Source organism: Peromyscus leucopus, chromosome 14, assembly GCF_004664715.2.
Source record: "Peromyscus leucopus breed LL Stock chromosome 14, UCI_PerLeu_2.1, whole genome shotgun sequence".
Lineage (NCBI taxonomy): Eukaryota > Metazoa > Chordata > Mammalia > Rodentia > Cricetidae > Peromyscus > Peromyscus leucopus.
Genome location: NC_051075.1, coordinates 39,690,195 through 39,707,810, shown reverse-complemented (window position 1 = coordinate 39,707,810; position 17,616 = coordinate 39,690,195). Strand labels below are relative to the sequence as shown.

Here is a 17,616-nt window from a genome sequence, read left to right as displayed (position 1 = left end):
GATCTTGGCAGTTCTGACAGGTGTAAGATGAAATCTCACAGTAGTTTTCATTTGCATTTCCCTGATGACTAAGGATGTTGAACACTCCCCCGAGTGTTCCTCAGCCATTTGTGTTCCATCTTTTGAGAACTGTGCAGTTCTGTACCGCATTTTTAATTGGGTGATCTGTTTTCTTGATAACGAATTACTTTAGTTCTTTACACATTTTAGATATTACCTTCTATCTGATGTGTAAATAGTAAGTAGTAGTAGTAGTATCCCATTCCATAGGCTGCCACTGTCTGTGAATGACAGAGTTCTTTGCCATACAGAAACTTTTCAGTTTCATGAGGTCCCATTTATTGTTGTTTTTAGTGCCTGTGCTATCAGTGACCTGTTCAGAAAGTCTTTTCCTGTGTCCATGAGTTCAAGACTGTTCCTCACTTTTTCTTCCATCAGGTTCAGTGTATTTGGCCCTATGTTGAGGTCTTTGGTCCTTTTGGAGTTGTTTTATACAGGATGATAAATATGGATCTATTTGCATTCTTCTACACGCAGCCACCCAGTTGGATCAGCACCATTTGTTGACAATGACATCTTTTTCCAATGTGTATTTTTTTATTGTCAAAAACCAGGTGTCCACATGTGTGTGGACTTATGTCTGGGTTTTCTAGTCTATTAATCAATGTGTTTGTTTTTACCAATACCATGCTGTTTTCATTACTATAGCTCTGTAGGTGAACTTGAAATCTGGGGTGGTGATATCTCTAGCAGTTCTTTTATTATTCAGGATTGCTTTAGCTATCATGAGTTTTTTGAGGTTCCATATGAAGCTGAAAATTGTCCTTTTAATTTCTGTGAGAAATTGTATTGGAATTTTTATGGTATTACATTGAATTTGTTTCTTTTGGTAGGGAGTTCTTTCTACTACTGATATCTTCAATTTCTTTTTTTAATGTCTTAATGTTTTACCTTTGATTAGAGTTCCCAGGAGATTTCTTCTTCTTCTTCTTTTCTTTTCTTCTTCTTTTCTTCTTCTTCTTCTTCTTCTTCTTCTTCTTCTTCTTCTTCTTCTTCTTCTTCTTCTTCTTCTTCTTCTTCTTCCTTCTTCTTCCTCCTCCTCCTTCTTCTTCCTCCCCTCCTCCCCCCTCCTCCTCTCCTCCTCCCCCTCCTCCTCTTCCTTCCCTACCCCTCTTCCTCCTTCTCCTCCTTCCTCTTCTTCCTTTTGAGGCTATTGTAAAAAGTATTATTTCCATGATTTCTTTCAGTCTGTCATTTTTATATAGGAAGGCCACTGATTCTTGTGTGTTAATTTTGTATCCTGGTAATTTGCTGAATGAGTTTATCAACTATAGAAATCTCCTGGTGGAACTTTTATGGTCTCTTATGTATAAAATCATATCATCTAAAACAAAGATACTTTTTTTTCTATTTGCTTTCCCTTGATCTCCTTCAGTTGTCTTACTTGTCTAGCTAAGACATCAAGAACTATACTAAATAGTTATGAAGCGAGTGAACATCCTTGTCTTGTTCCTCATCTTAATGGTATTGTTTTGGGTTTTTCTCCATCATCTCCAACATAGGTTGATGTTGGCTGTGGGCCTACTCTATATTGCCTTTATCATGTTGAAGTTTGTCCCTTATATCCCTAGTATCTCCAGTTATCATGAAGAGCTGTTGGGGTTTATCTAAGGCTTTTTCTGTATCTAATGATATGATCATGTGTTTTCTGTCTTTAAGTCTGTTTATGTAGTGAATTCTATTTTTAAATTTGCACATGTTGAACCATCCCTACTTCCCTACATCTGGGATAAAGCCTACCTGATTATGGTAGATACTCTTTTTGATGTGTTCTTGGATTCAGTTTGCAAATATTTTATTGAGAATTTTTGCATATATGTTCATAAGGGAAATTGGTCTATAATTTTCTTTCTTGGGTCTTTGTGTGGTTTAGGTAGCAGGATAACTGTAACCTTGTAAAAAGAATTAGGCAATGTTTCTATTTTGTAGAATGATTTGAAGAATATTGGGGTTAATTCTTTGAAAGTCTTATAGAGTTCTGCACTGAATCCATCTGGCCATGGGCTTTTTTTTTTTTTTTTTTTTTTTTTTTAGAGACTTTAAATTACTGCTTCTATTTCATTATGGGTTATAGGTTTGTTTAAATTTCTTATCTGATCTTGATTTAACTTTGGGTGGTTGTATATAATAAAGAATTTATTTCTTTTTATGTCTTCCAGTTTGATAGAATACATATTTTTAAAGTATGTCCTTAAAGTTCTCTGGATAGCCTCAGTATCTGTTGTGATATCCCTCTTTTCATCTCTAATTATATTAATTTGTATCTTCCTCTCCATCTTTTAGTTAATTTGGCTGAGGGTTTACAAATCTGATTTTCTCAAAGAACCAACTCTTCATTGAGTCTTTATACTGTTTTTTGTTTGTTTCTATTTTATTGATTTCAGCCTTGAATTTACTATTTCTTACTACTGACTCTTTTGGGGTGATATTTCTTCTTTTTGTTCTATAGTTTTCAGGTGTGCTATTAAGTTATTAATGTGAGATCTCTCCCTTTTATGTAGGCACTTAGTGCTATCAACCAGCCTCTTAGAACCACCCTCACTATGCCCTGTATATTTGTATTTTCATTCAATTCTAAGTTTTTTTACCTTTATAACATGTCTTGACCTATTTTTCATTCAGTAGAGAGTTGTTCAGTATCCATGAGTTTGTAAGCTTCCTGTTGTTTCTGTTGTTGTTGATATCCAGCTTTGATGTGTGGTGGTCTGATAGGTTGCAGGGTGTTATTTCAGTTTTCTTGTATCTTGTGTCCAACTATGTGGTCAGTTTTGTAGAAACAATTCCATGAGCTGCTAGGAAGAAAGTATATTATTTTGTATTTAGGTGAAATGTTCTGTAAATATCTACTAGGCCCATTTGATTTCTGATGTTAACTCCAACATTTTTCTGTTTAGTCTGGGTAATGGGTCTCTTGACAAGAGTTGGATATTGAAGTCACTCAGTATCCCTGTGTGAGGGCAATGTGTGATTTTAGCTGTAGTAGTGTTTCTTTTATGAACTTAGGTGCCCTTGTGTTTAGTGCATACGTTTAGAATTGTAAAGTTTTTGGTGGATTTTTCTTTTGATGAGTATGTAATGTCTTTCCATATCTCGTTTGATTAGTTTTGGTTTGAATTCTTGTTAGATATTAAAATGGCTACACCTGATTGCTTCTTTGGTCCATTTGCTTAGAATAACTTTTTCATCCTCTTACCCTGAGGTGATGTCTATACTTGCTGGAGAGGTTTCTTGTATGCAGCAAAAGGATGGATCCTGTTTTTTAATCCATTATGTTAGCCTGTATCTTTTTATTGGGAAGTTGAGATCATTAATATTGAGAGTTATCAGTGAGCAGTGTTTATTGATTCCTGTTATTTTGTTGTTATGGTATGGGTCCCTTGCCTTTTGAATTGCATAACTGGGATTATTTATTGTCTCTTTCTTGGGTGTCATTAACCTCTTCAGACTGGTTTTCCTTCTAGTGTCTTCTGTAGTGCTGGATTTGTAAACAGATACTGCTTAAATTTGGTTTTATTGTTGAATGTATTTATTGATTGTGATTGATAGTTCTGCTGGATACAGTAGTCAGGTTCGGCATCTGCAAAATATCTGTGCAGGCCCTACTGGCTTTTAGGGTCTCCCTTGAGAAGTTAGGTGTTGTTCTAATAGGTCAGCCTTTATATGTTACTTAGGCTTTTCCTCTTGCTGCTTTGAATATTCTTTCTTGGTTCTTACATTCAGTGTTTTGATCCTTTGTTTTGTTTTGCTTTTCAAGACAGGTTTTCTCTGTGTAGTTTTGATGCCTGTCCTGGATCTCGCTCTGTAGACCAGGCTGGCCTTGAACTCACAGAGATCCGCCTGCTGGGATTAAAGTTGTGCTACACCACCACCTGGCTCAGTGTTTTTATTCTTATGTGTTGTGGAAACCTCTTTTTTGGCAATATTTGGTGTTCTGTATACTTCTTGGACCTTGCTAGGCCCCTTCTTTAAGTCAGGAAAATTTTCTTCTATGATTTTGTTAAAAATATGTTTTGTGCCTTTGACCTGGGTTTCTCTTCCTTTATTCCCAAGAGTCTTAGTTTTGCTCTTTCATAGTATCCCAGGTTCCCTGGATGTTTTGTGCCTGGGGTTTTTTGTTTTTGTTTTTGTTTTTGTTTTTTTAATTTGACATTTGACAGAGGTATACTTTTCTTCTTCTTGTTTCAACACCTGAGATTCTCTCTTCCATGACTTGTACTCTGTTGGCGAGGCTTACTTCTGAGGTTTTCATTTGACTTCCTATAGTTTTCATTTGCAATTTTATCTTAGTTTGGGTTTTCTTCAGTGATTCTTTCATATCTTGAGTTCTTTTCTAAATTTCATCATCCTACTAGTTGTGTTTTTATAGATGTTAAGATATTTATTCATATCCTCTTTTGGGTGCTTGAACATTCATAATTGCTATTTTGAAGTCCTTGTCTTGTGCTTCAGCACTATTGCATTTCTGAGGGTCTTCTGTAGTAGGGCATTCTGGTTTATGGTAGAGGCTTGTTGTCTTGACTGTTAATATTTGTGATCTTATGCTGGTGTCTAGGCATCTGGGGTTGGGAGGATTGAGATGATTCTGGATGTTGACATCTGGTCCTGTCTTTGGTTGGTGGGTGTTTTGTCCCTTGGTTCCTATTGCTCTCTTGTGATCTTAGGGAATTGTTGCCGCAGTGGGTTGTCTTGAGACTGCTTCTGCAGGTCGGTGGGTGGCAGAGGGTAGGGGCTCCTGTGAACAGACTGTTGTTGGGCTGAGGGTGCGAATGGAAGTACTCATGGAGGACAGGAAGGGCAGTGTGAATCACCAACTTGAATCCCTTCCAGAACGCACTGAAGGTTCCAGTTAGAAAGTGTTTCTAGGTAGTGGAGGCTGACAGAGAGAAATGGGTATGGGTTAGGAGCGGGGGGGGGGGGCCCGCTGAAGGGTTCTCAGGAAGGAGGAAAACTTCTTTCACGCCGAGGTTTGGCAGAGTCCCCAGAGAATGGTTGGGGGGGGGAGGAGAGACACTTGCAAGCAGGCTGCTACAGGGTGGAAGTGAGACCAGAGAGGTTGTAACGGAGGACGGGAAAGAGAGTGGCAATCGCCTACTTGAGTCCCAGCCTGGTGTGTCCACTTGGGGTCCCATGTAGAAAATGCCTCTGGCTAACAGTGGCTAAGACAGAACGATGGGGAGAGTGTAAAGAGAGTCGGAGGAGGAGGGGAACTGTCTGCACAAGGTTCGGTGGAATCCCCAGTCAATCTGACTTGCTCTCTTGATGCTAGACATTCTGATGGGTTCGACAATCTCAATGCAGTTTTAATTTTCACGTCCCAGGTGGCTATGGACATTTCTTCATCTATTTATTGGTCATCTGCATATTTCCTTTGAGAACCATCTATTCAGTGCACTTGCCCATTTGTTGATTTGTATAATTTTTGGACTTATTTAATCAAACCTGGATAATAATCTCCTGCCAGATATATAGTTCATAAAGATTTTCTCTTATTATGTAGGTTACCTCTCCATCTGCTGATTGTTTTCTTAGCTTTGAGGAAGGATGTTAATTTAATGCAATCCCATGTGTCAGTTCTGGGAATTCTTTCCCAAGCTATTGGAGTCTTTTCAGGAAGTCTTCATCAAGGCCTGTGCCTTAAAGTGTTTTACCCTAGCACTTTCAGAGTTTTGGGCCTTACATCAAGGTCTTTCCAAGTGTGTGTGTGTGTGTGTGTGTGTGTGTAGAGAGAGAGGGGAGAGAGAGAGAGAGAAAGAGAGAGAGAGAGAGAGAGAGAGAGAGAGAGAGAGAGAGAGAGAGAGAAAAGAGAAGAGAAGAGAGGCAAGGCGAGAGAGAGAGAGAGAGAGAGAGAGAGAGAGAGAGAGAGAGAGAGAGAGGACTTAATTTAATCCTTATATATATGAATGTCCAGTTTATGTCATTTTCTCAAAACCGTTTGTTGAAGAGGCTCTTTTCTCTACTGCATGTTTTTGCCAAACAATTAGGTGGTTGTAACTATATGGGTCTATTTCTAGGTCTCTATTTTATTTAATTAGTTCATGTGGCTATTTTTGTGTTATTATCATGTGTTTTTGTTACTATGGCTCTGTAGTATAATTTGAGCTCAGGAATAGTGATAATTGCTCTTTCTACCTGAGATTGCTTTGACTCTTTAGTCTTTTGTACTCCATAGAAATTTTAGTTATCTCTGTGCATAAGACCATTGAAATTTTGTTGGGAATTTGAGTTTGTAGATCGCTTTTTATGATGTCATCATCTTCACAATATTAATTCCTCTGATCTGTGAGGTTTTTCCAAGCTCTAGTGTCTTCTATTTCTCCCATCAGTGGGTTCAACTTTCCATTGTGGAGGTCTTTGACCTCTTTAGTTATTCCTAGGTATTATTTTTTAAGAACTATCATGAATGAGATTTTTTTCTTGAATTGTCTCTCACCATCTTGTTATTTTATTGGTCTATAGCTCCTGATTCTTTATTTTGATTCTGTAGCCTGATACTTTCCTAGGATGTTTATCAGACCTGAGAGTTTTCTGGTGGGATTTTTAGGGTCTCATAAGCATATAATTGTGTCACGTGCAAATAGGGATACTTTGGATTTTTCCTTTTCTTTTTTTTCTTCTTGCTTTATTGTGCTAGGACTGCAAGCACATTATTGCATAAGAGTCAATTCTTTGTGTTTTGATTGTGCAGGAAATGCTTTCAGATTTTCCTCATTTAATATACTACCATTAGGTCTGTCTCATAGAGCTTTTATTATGTCACGGTATGTTCCTTTCTAGTTCTAGCTTTTTCAGGACTTTTACCATGAAATGATGTTGATTTCTATTTTCTCTTTTAAATGAGTTGAGTTAATTCAAGGTGGTACAGAATTCACAGTAGAGCCAAAATAGCAGGCTCTGGCAGGATTCCAGACTGAGTTTACTTTTACAGCTGAGGTAGGAATAGTTGCATGAAAGCTGGAGACAATGAGCCAGTGTGTGTGTGTGTGTGTGTGTGTGTGTGTGTGTGTGTGTGTGTAAACAAAAAAGTTTATTAAAATGTACAGCAGTCTCCAGGGCACTTTACTCTAACTGTAAGTGGCAAAAGTCATTATGGGAGAGAATATAGATGTTAAATAGGCACAGGAAAGTGTCACCATCACCTCAGGACAAGGAATAGCTTACCTTTAGCCAGGTTTCTTTATTCCAGCTATGGCCGGTCCCCTCCTTCTGTTCCTGTTTGTCTTCCTCTCCCATCTCCTTGGCCTGCTTCTTGGGCCATTTCAACAGCTTCTTTTTGCCACCTTCATGGCCCAACATGGCACTTGTGGCTCCTTCCCCAGACTCAGGGGATGCTGAATACTGACAAAGGTTTTTCTGCATCCATTGAGGTGACCATGAAATTTCTGTCCTTAAGTCTTCTTATGTGTTCTATTACAGTTTTTGGTATGTGTAGGTTGAATCATCTGCATCCCTAGAATAAAACCAACTTGATCATGTATGAGCTCTTTAGTGTGTTGTTGACTTCAGTTTAAAATATTTTCTCTAAATCTGTTTTCAAGTAATATATTTATTAGTTTTTAATAGTTCTATAAATGTTTTGATCATATTTTCCCTATAATTTCATCAAATAGATTTCCTATATCTTTAGTTTGTTGTTGTTGTTTGTTTGATCAGTTCCCTCTACTTCATGGATTCTTGGGTTTTGTGTCTTGCTAAAATCCTAGAATTCTTCGAAGTTGAGGTTGCCTGCTCCATCCCCCACTTCTGATGCCTTGATGTGGTAGTTTCTCAATTTTGTCTTCCACCATTGATTTCTTTCTTTCCTATGGCCCAGTCCATTGATTATACATTCTACTGTTTTTCTTGATTCATTGAGTTTTTCATTTCCAGCATATCCATTTGCTGCCCCCCCCCACAAAATCTCAATTAATCATTGCTTAATTTCCACCCATAAGCCTGACTTTCTCATCTTTTTCCGCCTTTATTCTACAAGTCTTGAATTGATTTTTTTTTTATTTCATTCATCTGCTTTTGTGTATTTTCTTTGAAGTCATTGATAAATTTTTGCAAGTAAACTTCTGGATTCTTTTTCCATCATTTTACCCATGTCAGTATCTTTGGATTCTGTCACCAAGGAATTAGAGGAGTCAGGTGGCCTTGCACATTCACATCTCTTGTGTTCATCTTCTGGTTTGCACATCTATTGGTTTGGACATCTCATTTGAAGACCTTCTTAGTGACAAGCCTGCTCTTCAGGACTCAACCCTTGGTGACATTCCTAAAAGAGAAAACAAGCTGCTGTGACAGCATCAAACTGAATTATATAAAAAAAGACAAAGAAAACTTATTAAATCTGACTCATATACCCCTGATGACCTTAGGCCAGAAATGTTTAAAGTAATGTCATGTGTGTTATGAAGGTTAAAAGTATACACAGTAACTAGAAAGTAGCAAATGAATGAAATAAAGGAAGGAGACAAGAAAAGAGCAAATGGAAGAAGCAGCAATACTAAAGAAAGGAAAAAACAAAGATTGTTACAAGGTGGGGAGAAGCAGTAGAGTAAAAACAAACACAGTTCCCCAATGGCAAAAAGAAATATAACCAAAATTAATTAAGTGCGATGTGGTGGACCAGCTCCCACATTTATTTACCCCAGGGACTCTTGAGGAATGAGGAATAAGAGAATTAGTTAGAAATAGAGGAGAGAAACAGAGAAACACAGGATAGACTCAAGTGGACTTGGATCCTTATCCACCGGCCCAGAACTGTATTCCAAAGGTCTATTTATAACAATGCCAAGGGGTGGAGCAAAAGACCTCCCCCTTGCTAGTTACAGTCAAGTGTAGACCCTTACAAACCCCTGATACTCAGGCCCATGGTCCAATCAACCTCTTATGCAGTCCTGCTGGGTACAACCACTAGGAAACCTAGATAGCTATAACAGGTCCCTCTTCTTTATATTTTAAAGCAAAAAACTCTTGATGCAAATGCATCAAACTTTAAGACTCCCTTAGCTTCATCATTAATATTAACAGGTTAACATAATTCTAACATAAATATTGCTATACATAGTTACAATTCTCTCACTCTTACATCTTAAAGAAAACTCTTAATAGAACCATTTGAATTTTTTCTAACAAAACATAGGATACACAATTATAATTCCTACAAACCTACTCTCAACCTTACATAATTATAATTTTTACAAACCTACTCTCAACCTACAAATCTACATTGCCTAAAGCTTATGATACCCTAAACCTATATTTCTCAAACTAAATTTATGACTTATTTAAACATATTCTATAGGACTCTTTTATAAACCTTAACTAAGACTCTCTTCACTTAAGCCTATATAATAAACTTACATTCTATAGGTCTACTTTATAAACCTTACCAGGTCTTACTTAAACCTTAACATCTAGAAGAAACCTTACCTAAGTCTACAACTAGCATCTTTACTTCTTACAGGCTTATTATAGGACTACCTTAGACATTCTTAAAGAAGCTCTATAGGACTACCTTAGCAAAGATACTTCTTATATTCATAAATTCTATAGGACTACCTTATTTAAACTTACATCATGGCCATTTACTACATGTCTTATTTCTTACATGCTTATAGCTACATGTCTTAAAGAAATTCTATAGATCTATTACATAGCTAACTTAACATCTACATTATTTTCCAACAAGACAGAGAGTAATTTTCTACTTTAGAAAGATTCTCTTAACAAGACATGAAGTACACAAATCATTTCTAAAGTTCAGAGTTTATAGTAAAGTTCAGAGTTTATAGTCAGCTTTGATATTATTCTAAAAGGTTTTAAGAGTTTGAAACAAGAGTCTAATTTGGCAATGGCTCTTCTAACACTGGGATTCAGTGAGTTCTGTTGCTATGGAGTTGTAACACTTGTTGCTAGGGAGCTGTAACATTCTCAGGACAAACACCACTCCTCAAAGTCACTTTTCTCACCGCTGACCTCTCAGCCATCCCAGAACTGGAAGAAATGTGCTCTCAGCAGTAAAGGGTTTCTAACTAGAGGCTGTCCCTTTACCCAAATTCATAACGGCTCCCCTCTAAGTGCTTCAATTCAGACAAATGTTTCTGTTCCAGCAGTACTTTTGGTTTGATCTACCAAAAAGCTTTGCTTCAGACTGAGGGTGAAATTATTGTATTGAACCTCCATAAAGCTCTTAGCAAAAACTCCTTGAGCAGCTATTAGACAATATAAGTCACCGTTTCAAACCTGCATTGATACTACATTTCCCAGAAAGCCTTTCGGGTACACTAGCAAACTTTCTGGTTCCCTATACAGGGTTTCACTTTTGCAATGGGAGATTTTTCTTCCCTAAACTTGGTTTAGGATGCAAGCACATACACACACACACACACACACACACACACACACACACACACACACACACACACACACACACACACACACACACACACACACACACACACACACACACGCCCTTAACAGGCGTACTACTCCAGTTCCCAAGATTTGCGTCCATTTTTCTGTGCACTCAGGTTGTGGCTTATTATCTGAGGCAAAATTCCCTCAGGGCTTGCTCTTCAGCAGTAACAGATCAGTGAGTGAGATGAAAGTACATGAAAAAAGGTTTCCCAAAAAGATCCTCCTTCTGATAGAAAAGAGAGCTTCTCTCCTGGACAGCTCCCCATCCTGTCCTGGCTCCTTCCCCAGATAGTGTCTCTGATGCTTAGCTTCCCTTCCACAACACAGCTTCCTCAAGCTGCCCTGCACTCTCTCATCAGGCCCTTGCCTCAGGGGCTTTTCCCATCCAGGTGAAACTAATTTTGTTCTTACAGAAAGAGCAACAGAAAAGTTCTGAAAGGCTTTTCAGTTTTTTAGAGAGAGAGAGATTAAGTTTTTCCCAAGAGAAAGAAAGACCATCAAATTTCCCCCAAAACTTCTGTCTTCTGAGCTTTGGTTTCAATGGTCAAGAGGAAACTAATTCTGTTGGTAAGGTGTTGCACTGCTGACAGAATCCGCCTCAGGGACAATTCCCCCCTTCTTTTCCGGGCTTAGATCTAGACCATCCAGAATCAACGCCCACAGGCTTCCATGGGAATCTCTGCCCGTTAAGTTCTTCTTCGATAGATGTTCCCTCTGATTCGTCCCTGATTTTGCATTCATAGCCCCATAGTTTCTCTGTCTAGTTGCTTATTTTTATGCTATATTCCTTCATTTTTACTCTACCTTATCTAAATTTCTTCCTGAACTAAATAAATTACTACATTCTACCTCCTTAATTTTTATAGATAGCAGAAAGAGAGAGAGAGAGAGAGAGAGAGAGAGAGAGAGAGAGAGAGAGAGAGAGAACCTATATATAGAGAAATCTAATGCTGCAGTCTTGTGGTAGTTCACCTCCTAACCTATGCACCCAAGAATAAAATACTGTTGCCCTCATTTTTCATTCCTTATTGGCATGCCTACACTCACAACACCCCTTAATCCTTTTGCTAAGTCCTAGGGTTATTTTTTTTCCTTTTTTTGTCCCTTTCTTTATCTCTGTTCAGTGGTGCCATCTGTGGTGGATCAGCCCCCACATTTATTTCCCCCAGGGACTCTTGAGGAATGAGGAATAAGAGACTTAGTTAGATATAAAGGGGAGAGAAACAGAGAAACACAGGATAGACTCGAGTGGACCTGGATCCTGATCCACCAGCCCAGAACGTTATTCCAAAGGTCTATGTATAATAATGCCAAGGGGCAGAGCAAAAGACCTTCCCCTTTCTAGTTACAGTCAAGTGTAGCCCCATACAAACTCCCGATACTCAGGCCTGTGGTCCAATCAACCTCTTATGCAGTCCTGCTGGGTACAGCCTCTAGGAACCTAGTGGGCTACAACAGTGTAATACATGGAGTAAAGTAAAAACATAAAGGTTTTAAAAATAAAGCATTGCTAAAAGCATAATTTTAAAGGAGGGGGGATTACACGGAAAGCTGAAATGTTAGGGTTGGCTTCCTCGGTTCTCTAAATTAAGAGTCTGTCAGGTGGACATGGGAGCTGTCACTTGAACTTGAGGACTCTTCTCCTTCCTACAATTTATACTTGTCTTGAACCTGAACTGGAGAGATATCCGATGTCCACAGAGTTCCCTTCAAGTGAGTAGCTCCCTTTCCTTGCGTACCAGTACCCTCTGCCTCCACACTGACCTTTATCATCTGTGGACCAGACAGGTTCACCATGCTCCTGAGACTCCTTGTTTTAAATGCTCTGTAGTGGCCAGTGTTTTAGTGAGGGGATAACAGTCCAATGTACTGGAATTCAAGGAAGCAAACACAACACAGATCTCTACAGGTAACCCAGTCTCCATCCTTTCAAATCTACTCACATTTAACACTGTCCAGGAGAAACAAGACGATTTCCAGAGCTGCTACAGTCAAAGCCTATACCCAGGCAGCCCTGACAAGCTAGGCTCAGCAACCTGTTCTCAATAGGCCAATTCAACAGACAAATCCTAGTGATAAGCAGAAAACAGAGATTTATTCAATGTGGATAAATTGGAAAGAGGAACTGTGCAGTCCAGTGATCCCCAAGTCCATCTTTGGGTTTAGGTTTAAACAGAAGTTAAGAGTTATGTAAAACTAAGCAGTCCTGGTCAAGCTCTGGTCCTGCCCATGTCCATCACTATCTCAACTCTAGTCTTTCCTACAAGGTGGTCTGGTGAGTTTTCAGAGCCATGCAAAACCTCTCTCCAGAAGACAAGCTTCCCTTCTGGCTGGCACTAGGGTCCAGCCTTTGCTGTCTTCCATCAAGAGACTCTTGGAGAAATTCCAATTGTTTGGGGTTCGTTATTTTAATGGTCTTAAAGCTAAAGGAGGGCACCCATGTTTCTAGAACATCTTATTCCTACCAGGATGGTTACAATTTGGAAGCCTGAAATACTGTCAACTTCCCACAAGGTGGCTCCATTATCAAGTGCAACAATTTTCAAAGCTGGACACTTTCTAACCATTTGTAAAAGTTGGTACCTTGGGGCGAGTTAAACTTATATAGTCCTTAAATTTTTTAACATCCTTATCAACAACTGCTTTTCTCTTTATCATGTATATAGTAAGGTATATTTTTCAAAGATTTGTTTTATTTTTAACTCTGTGTGTGTATGGGGGGGTTCTTCTGCTGTTTAGCTAAGTGATCTGGAACAAACTATTTTGAGTCTCAGCTGCTTTATCTATGGGATGAACATAGTCATAGCTAACCCACAGGTAGTGAAATAAGTGAAATATCAAAAGCAGAGGTCCATATAGAAGTGCTCATGAAATGTTGGCCACACCCAATGTTCCATTCCATGCTCTGAAAAAAAAAAAAAAAGATAAAGCTTCATAAGGTGGTTGCTCTCACACTGCAACTCTAATGCCACTTTCTAAATCTGAGAAGTTTGACCTGTTTCTCAGTCGCCATGACAGGTTCCATCCACATATCACAAGACATGATGACATCAGCCACTAAAATGCGTTAACTGAACACCTACAGTACTGAAGCCAAGCTTACCCTTCAAAGGATTAAGAAAGGGGGGGACACCCCCCCACCCCTTCTTTAAACAATATACAATAGACGTTTTAATTGTAACATTTCATGTTGTTTCCTGTTAAAATGTTTTAGATGCACGCAGGCTGTTTTAAAATGGCATCATTAATACCACTTATAATAATAAATCATAATCCAGAGCTGATGAGACGGCTCCACAGCAAAGGTGCTGCCATGGCAACGATGGCCTGGGTTTCATCATCTGGTCCCACGTGGCATAAGGAAAAACGACTCTCACAGCTTCTCTCCCTCCATGCCTGTGCCTCCAGCTATTGAGGATCCAAAGCCCTCTTCTGGACTCCATGGCCTCTTCGTCAGCTCCCGCCTCCAGTTCCTGTCCTGACTTCTGTGATCTGAAGTGTAAGCTGAATAAACCCTTTCCTCCCCAACTTGCTTTTGGTCATGGCGTTTCATCATAGCAATAGAAACCCTAATGAAGACGTCGAGGAAGGTAGACATGAGCTCACTGAGACTCTCTTAGGCTCTCTGCACCTAAGAATGAGGTCTCTTAGGAATGTTCAGTCCACCTGAGTTCACTCTATTCCTCTGCCAGCATACCACCTATCTGTTGACAGTAGCAAACCTACAACCTCATCCATCCCTTCTGCTTGGAGGCCTCCTTCAGGAGCTTTTATGAAAGCCTACATACAGACCCATCTCTTTATGATAGTTTCCATACAAACCCGCCTCAAAAGAGAAGAGTCCTCCCAGGTCTCTGGAAATGGGAAGTTAGCCTTTCAGACTTAACATTATCACTGAGCAGACAGACCAAACACCACACAGACTGCTGGGGATCACCAAGGTCAGGTTAGGTAGAAGGAGGGTGTTTTCAGTTACAGTTCCTGTTTTATTACAGAGGACTCCCATGTTCCAGGATAGAGTCATGTAAATGAAGGGCTTCCTGGGTTTGGTGAGAAGATAAAGAGGAAAAATATAAATGTGGCTGCTAAACAGTCCCTGGAATGGGCCTCTCATTGTCCACTGTGATCAACACTGAAGGGCAAAGGGAGGGAAGAACAGAGGAAATAAGAGGGGAGAAGAGACTGAGGAGAGATGAAAACTCGAGGATAATTGTAAGGTAGGGAGAGAGAAGTTGGATGGAGAATCAGATGATCAATTAAAGACTGAACATTTATAAATTTGACAGCCAGCCATTCATTTTTTTTCTTATTTTTGAGACGGTCTGACTGTGAAGTGCAGGCTGGCCTCAGCCTCACTCCAGAGCCTCTTGCCTCTGTGTCCTGAGTGTTAGCGCTGCACTCCTGCCCACCCCCCCATGCCTGTCTTAATGTGTTCATGAAGCACTCATGTGCGAGGCGCTTAGACTCCATGGAAAGCAGTGAGATGGACAAGTGCGTTGTCTTAAGGAGTAGATAAGTTATCCAGGCGGTGGTGGCGCATGCCTTTAATCCTAGCACTCGGGAGACAGAGGCAGGTGGATCTCTGTGAGTTCGAGGTCAGCCTGGGCTGGAGAGTGAGTTCCAGGAAAGGCGCAAAGCTACAAAGGAGCAGGTAAGTTGAGTGAAGCAACATCTACTAAAGACAGAAAACCAGGTTGCAAACACATTCCTAGTTCCTTCCATTGTTACAGCTTCTCCATAAATTCTATCCATAAACCCAAGTAAGTAGACACAAAATATGCTAGACTCCTAAAATGTATCATTGTCTCAAAAGCCAATTTAATTTTATTTGTTCTTTGGCTTGTATAATTGGGCTAATATTTTTTGCATTACTGCATGTCTACATAGTTTTAAAGAGCTGATAAAAAGTTCTATTTGTCCGTTTCTATATAGCCTACTCAATCAGCTTATTTTTTTTTAATTCCTTAAAAATGTAGCAGTAGAAAAGCCAGAATCAAAACTGGTTTCTGTTTTAAGTTGATGATTGGAATAGATGTAAGACAAGAATAATTTGAAATTAAACACTGAATGTTGGATAAAACATGAAGTGGATGAGCTGACAATCTACTTTAAAAAAAAAATCCAATGCTCACATGTACTAAAGCATTTAAGTCAGTAACAGAGGTGAACTTGAGGTCAAGGCTGTCAAATAATTTCTAAATAGTTTCCAGATTAATTCTTTGCCTTTGGTGCCAAGAAGGCTAATCATCTTTGTTTACTTTTAAATTATCAACTGCAGGTGTGACAGTCAAAATACTTGACAACCAGTATGGCTTGGACCATGACACTGGCTTTAGACCCTCAGATATGTTTTGTGATGCATTCTGGCTGAAGAAATTGTCACCCTAATCATGGGGAAACTGGTATGTAGATAAGACGGAATGCAGCCTCCTTCCTGATCCATTAAAAATTAAGATTTGGGAGAAACAGCATGACCAACTGCATCTAGAGAGAAAAGAGCTGCCATGAATGAGGACATCCTTGCTGACCACGGCTTCCACATCTGGAGAACTTCTCCACACCGCTATAATCCTGTGTTGGTGTTCTGATTGTCCTTGCACTGAAGAGATGAAGAGGGTCCAGTTTGAAAGAAATGTGTTTGTTTACTATACAACAGTATATCAAGAATCATAATTGGAGACCTCTTCCCCAGCGCCTCGAGAGGTGGGCAGAATGTGGGCTCTTGGGTGCTGGCTTCTCCGATGTCGGAACATGCCAGTGCTTTGGATTGCTCTTCTCCCAAACACAGGTTCTTCAGAGGCAGGGCTGCTGCGGCAATGGGGAATGGAAGGAGAGGTTGCCTCCATGGTATGTGCTGAAGCAGCTCTCAGCACTGACCTACCTGATATTGACAGTAAAGGAACAGTGCATCTCTTGGCCTGGAGGAGAGTTTAGACGGCAGAGTGATGAAGGAGCAGATCATCCCTATAGAGAAACCACCTAGACTGGCAGAAGGCCCAGCAAGGGCAAGGAATGCCCATAGTGAGCAGTAGCAGATGGGGATGGCAGGTATCTGTTAGAGCCTTAAGATCATCTATAACCACGAGGATTATATTTCATCCCCCTGGCAAGTTTCTCTGGGTAGAGACTACCAACAAGAGGAAGCCTAGATTCAAGATGGTTGTGAGCCCCTGTCCTAACAGTAATGGAGACTGACCCTATGGGCATGTTAAACAAGTGCCCTACCACTTGATCTATATCCCCAGGCAGTTTTTACTTTTAATTTTTGAGACGGGCCTCACTAAGTTGCTCAGGCTGGCCTTTGTTCCTCCTTCTTGGGTTTCCTAAGCCATAGAGATCACAGATCTGTGCGGCCAGACCTTACAGTGCGGCCGTGGACACAAAGCAAATAGATCAAGTATTACAAGAGGGGCACTGTGGTGGGTGCTGTGATAGTCTGTCCACACACACCCTTCTGGACCAACACATTGATGTCCTCCACTGCCACAATTATTACTTATTGGTGATGCCAAGCAAATCCTTCTCCAAGAATCGTCACCCACTGAAATAAATGTCTTTCTGTATGCCTACTCCCCATGTGAAACTCGTATCCAATGAGTGGTCAATGTAAGGGTATGCAGATAATTTGGGGCAATTCACGAAGACCACTCCAGATCCCCATGGGAATAGCTGAGGTCCTTTATCAGCAATGCCATCACAGTTCAACTCACAGCAAACTGGCTGCTTACACTCTCCATTTTTGTTTTTTGATTCCACATTGAGCCTCCTACATGCGGAGAAATCCGCTTCTGTATGTTTTTCCTAGGAAACATGACATAAGGTACTTTTAATAGGTATTTTTAAAATCTGTGTAAAAGTATATTGTGACTTAATGTATCAAAAATATGCTATAATTATGTTAAATATCAAACTTCATGAAAACAAATACCATATTTGGAAACAGAATAATATTTGGTAATTAATTTTGTGACAGTGTTTATTTTTAAGTAATTAGTATCTGCTTAGCCAAATTTAAAAAATAACTACTTTTTGTTCTCTTCAGAACATTTGAGGTTCATAAAAATAAGCATCAGTGGTGATAAACTTTCACTTTTGTAGCGGAGTTTTCCTGTCCCGCAGCCACTCTCAAATGAACATAGTGAGGCTTATCCCAAT

At 39.6% G+C, this 17,616-nt stretch overlaps 1 long non-coding RNA gene across 2 annotated transcripts in view; it reads right to left on the bottom strand.

Moving 5' to 3' along the window:
- Positions 1–17,616, bottom strand: part of LOC119088986 — a 36,921-nt gene that overhangs the window by 4,538 nt on the left and 14,767 nt on the right. The window contains exons 3-5 of one of the 2 annotated variants that reach the window (XR_005092747.1): positions 17,172–17,262; positions 11,304–11,306; positions 7,219–8,314 (exon numbers count right to left, since the gene is read on the bottom strand). This is a non-coding gene — a long non-coding RNA (uncharacterized LOC119088986). The remainder of the gene's footprint in view (positions 1–7,218; positions 8,315–11,303; positions 11,307–17,171; positions 17,263–17,616) is intronic. The other variant, XR_005092748.1, reaches the window with a different exon arrangement.